A 5000-nucleotide genomic window follows, 5' to 3' on the forward strand; every position below is an offset into this window, starting at 1 on the left:
TCACCCCTATTTATCTTTGGTTTTCTATTTTTTCGGCCATCCAATTAATTTCTTTTCCTTCTTCATTCTGATCACGATTCCTTGCAATTCAGCTTTGGTCTTTGCACTCCTGAGTTTCTCGTCTTGTTCTGTCATTTCTCATCCTGTCAGTTCCTTTGATAAAGATAGAGAGAAACTAAATATGGACACACAGGAAAAATAGAGATAATAAATAATAAGGGACTAAGATTGTCTTTTTAGAGTGCCTAGCCATTCCAGAGACTATTATACACACAAAAAGGACTAAAATAGAAAAAAAAGTGATTATTGAGGAATAAAACACATTAATTTTTCCTTAATTCCTTTTTCATTTCTTCATTCTTTCTATGTCTTCTTTTTTTTCCATTCCACTTTCGTTTATTCTGTATCTTCCTTCCGTCTTTCTTTCATATCCTCCTTAGTCTTTCATTTCTTCTTTCTACACCAGTCTTTCTTTTTCTAATCTCGTCGTCTCATGGTCTCTCAACCTCTGTGTGTACTTTCTTCATCTTTCTCGATAAGCTTTTGACACAGTAATAATAATCCCACGACTACACCAGTCTTTCTTTTTCTAATCTCGTCGTCTCATGATCTTTCAGCCTCCGTGTGTATCTCCATTTTTCTCGATAAGCTTTTGATACTCTAATAATAATCCCACGATACTCAGGCATACACCTTAATGACAAGCATAGTTCGTACAGAGCAACAATTAGACTAAACTACAGAAAAATAGAAAATGTTGGTGTCACTTACTTGATCAAGGTTAGATAGAATATATATGTACGTAATCTTATCACTCTAGTTAGAAAGGAAATCACAAGCAAGCAGACTGAAGATGACACACTCACGCACCCACCCACACATGCACACACGCACACGCACACGCACACACACACAGCAGGATAGGTTTCTCACTGGAGCGAATCTGTTGAACTGCATTGAAATCACTAAGACAGGAGCGTCTCGCGGAGGAAGGAGAACCATTGCTCAAAGCTTCCAGCACGCAAGGGAGGCGTTCTGAAGGGTGGACCATGCTAGTAAACCTCAAGTGTTAGTATTTTCAAATTAACGAGAGAGAGAGAGAGAGAGAGAGAGAGAGAGAGAGAGAGAGAGAGAGAGCGTGTGTGTGTGTGTTTGTTGACATTATCTACCTATAGCCTTCAACAGAATCCTTCATAACACTAATTTTTCATTCTCTATATAGCAAAAACAAATTAACCTTCCTTTTACCTTCTACACTAATGATCCGCCGGTCTGAGCAAATCAAGGCCAACCTGACACACAGACCACTTCTTTTCCTCTCTTCATTCCCTCCCTCGCTCTTCCCACCATGCACCTGCTTGTAGCCCCACCCACCGGAAAAACCTCCCAGTCAAGATGTTTAAGTCCTGAAATCTCGTGATGCATTATAACCTTACCAAACCTAACCTAACTTTTTTTTTATTACAGTTCCCTTGCCAAGTTTTGTTCCTGTCTCAGCGCTAGCCTTGCTTGGAGAATAGAACTTTCTTTATTCATGACGTGTATTGTGGTCTGTGACTGGTGTTAATTCGCTTTTTTGTTTCTGAAAGCGTTGTGTAAGATGTTGTTGAGAGTATATGTTTGTGAGTCTCTCTCTCTCTCTCTCTCTCTCTCTCTCTCTCTCTCTCTCTCGAAGTGGTTTTCTTCTTTTTTATAGAATTATTGCTAGAAACTTTTGATGATATTTCGTCGTTTTCTTTTATTTATTTTTGTCATGTGGGAAGTGTTTAAAAAGATCTCTTATTCTTACACGCTTTGTTCTCTCATCAGGGGTACTTCAAATGCCACAGACATGATTAGGCGTGTTTCTATGGGTGTATTCTCTATTCATGGTGTAGAGTTCTGGTTAGAATATTACTAGAATCGTGAAAATAACATTGAAAGCTATAATGACTGTTTAGGGTACATATAGTCTGTTAAAAGTACTAGTTAGAAATAGCTAATAATGTTATATAAGGTGCAATCGACAATCTTTCGACACTATTTATTTATTTACTTTTTTTTTTTTTATCTTAGTTTTCTCTTCCACTCATAATTTTCAAGTAACAAATCACCTCTACTAATTTATGAATAACGAAACAAAATCCTCATGCGTTTTTCACCTGATCTGGACTTTGCTATAGAAGTTGGTAGAGCTTACAATTGGTGTTTTTCCACGACTCTATGCAGGGATACCTCAGCTACTAATTAGTGGAAAGAAACAGTGGAACCATGCGTGCCTTGGGGTGCGAGGGGTCTCCAAGCGCACGGGTTCGAATCCTGTCCACGATCCGAGTGTAGGTTGGGCTTCCTCACTCAGGGCAACAGTTTCCTAGCTGGTGGGCTTTGAGATAGGACGTACCCCAAAAAGTATCCCTTTACCCCATAAATTCCGTGAAAAACCCACATGGTATAGATAAAATGATAGTAATAATGATAATAGTAATAATAATAATAATAATAATAATGATAATAATAATAATAATAACAATAATAATAATAAACACAATTAATCATCTCTGAGTTCTTTAAAAATAGGTCTTGATGAAGTTAGATAGAAAAAAGAAGAAACAAGTAGGACTTAGAGTTGTATAGATGAATGGAATAGACTCAGTGATCTGGATATTGGTATTGATTCATTAGGGGGCTTTTAAAGGGTGATGAGGAGAGGTGTATATAGAGAGAGAGGTATGTTTCATGGATTCTTACAGCTTGCCTTTTTCTCTTATGTTCTGATACTATTACGAGAATCTGATCCAGGCGATTTATACCACAAGGGCCGCCGTGGTACAGTGGAACCATGCTTTGGGATCCAAGGGGTCTCCAAGCACACGGGCTCGAATCCTGTCCACGGTCCGAGTGTAGGTAGGGCTTCCTCACTCGGTGCAACGGTACCTCAAAAAGTATCCCCTTTAGCCCATAAATTCTCGTGAAAAGCCCACATGGTTTAAATAAGAGAGAGAGAGAGAGAGAGAGAGAGAAACTTTACACGACAAAGTTCTTTAAGGAAATGCATTGTTTGATACAGTTTTTGATAATACAAGTCGATTTTTTTCTTTTTCCATTTTTTTTTAGTAGTAGTTCTCGTTAGACGCTTTTGATAATACTAGTTTGGATGCTATTAAGGGAATTCAAAGTGGTTTTCTTTCCATTTTTTTTTCCTTTTTACAATAGTTATCGCTAGAAATTTTTGATGATATTTGTCGTTTTCTTTCAGACTTTTTTCTTTTTCACATCTTTTTATTTGACGCTGAGCAGGTATTTCTTTTATTTAATTTTATTCATGTATTGTTTCTTTATCTATTTATTTATTTATTTATTTATTTTACCTATTTATTTTTTTTACTTCATCTTCAGTACAAGTCGTGTACTGAGGGGCGGGGAGAGGGAGAGGGAAGAGAAGACACGATGCTGACAATTTTTTTTCCAAGTTTTTGTTAGTAAGTCTCTTTATTTGATACTATGAAGGTAGTTTATTTTTCAAGTTATTCATTTATTTATTTATCAATTTATCTATTTACTTATCAATTCTTATTCTGGTGATACATTACGTAAATCTCTTCATTTGGTTCTATAGGTAAGTTTTTTCCAAAGGTTTGGCAGTACATCTGTGTCATACAGTTCAATAACGCCGGTAATTTTCCCCCCAGTTTATTTCACTTATCGATTATTGTTATTACTATTATTATTATTATTATTATTATTATTATTATTATTATCATTATTATTATTGTTGCTATTTATATTCATCTTATCTTATATATTGTAGGTACTGCCTCTTCTGTAGTACAAGTCGTGTATGAAGAAACGAAGACCACCATTACATCTTAAAGCTGCAGGCTGCGGGCACCTTCTAATGAGCTTCTCCTTTATTGATTTACCTTCAGTGGTCACCGGCCTACACACTCACAGGAAGGACGTAAGGTAAAAAAAAAGAAAAAAAAAAATTTCTTCCAGGTGCACAGGACGAGGAGTTCCTGTCCCAATGAGAAGGAGGGACGGGAGAGAGGGACGGGAGGGAAGGAGGTAAGAGGGAGGGAGCAGGAGAGGAAGGTTGCCGGGGTAGGAGGAGAGGAGGGAGGTAAGAGGGGGAAGGTCTGGTTACAACCCACCCGGTTCTCTTTCCTCTCCTCCTCCTCCTCTTCCTTCTCCTCCTCCTCCTCCTCCTCCTCCTCCTCCTAGCCCATCCCCGCCCCTTCCTCCCCGTCTCGTCGACAAGATTGCACCTGGCCCTCCCTTGTTCACCTGTACGCGTTCACACGGCAGCACGCACACACACACACACACACACACACACACACACACACACACACACACACACACACACACACACACACACACACACACACACACACACACACACACACACACACACACACATGAATATCCCAAAAGATAAGATTTTCCTTTTCTTTTCACTGCAGCTGCACAAAAGAGCGTTATCCTTCTGTTTGAGTGTCTGTGTGTCTGTCTGTATGTTTGTATGTATGTCTGTCTCTTTTTCTGTCTAAGTACGACAGTTGTGAATTTACCGTTGTATTTTTTTACCTGGCCTAGTGTGTCTCCGTCCGTTCATCTGTCTGTCTGTCTGTCTGTCTGTCTGTCTGTCAGTATGTCTGTTCACTTGTTTATCAGTTTGTCATCCTCCTTAATTTTATTTCTAGTATATAACTGAATCACTCTTTATATTTGTTTATCTATTTTCTCTGTCTGTCTGCCTGTCTGTATGTCTGGCTGTTTGTCTATCTGTGTTTGTTAGTATGTCTGTCTGTCCTTAAGTCTGTTTATTTGTATGTGTCTAAGAGGGAAGTTTGTCTGTCTGTCTGTCTGTCTGTCTATTTGTTTGCCTCTCTGTTTCTCTGTTTGCTTCTCTGTTTGTCTCTCTGTTCATGGTTGTTAATTTATCTTTATATGTTTTTCTGCTTGTTTGCCTGCATGGTTCTCTCTCTCTCTCTCTCTCTCTCTCTCTCTCTCTCTCTCTC

Source organism: Portunus trituberculatus, chromosome 15 (genome assembly GCF_017591435.1).
Source record: "Portunus trituberculatus isolate SZX2019 chromosome 15, ASM1759143v1, whole genome shotgun sequence".
NCBI classification, from domain to species: domain Eukaryota; kingdom Metazoa; phylum Arthropoda; class Malacostraca; order Decapoda; family Portunidae; genus Portunus; species Portunus trituberculatus.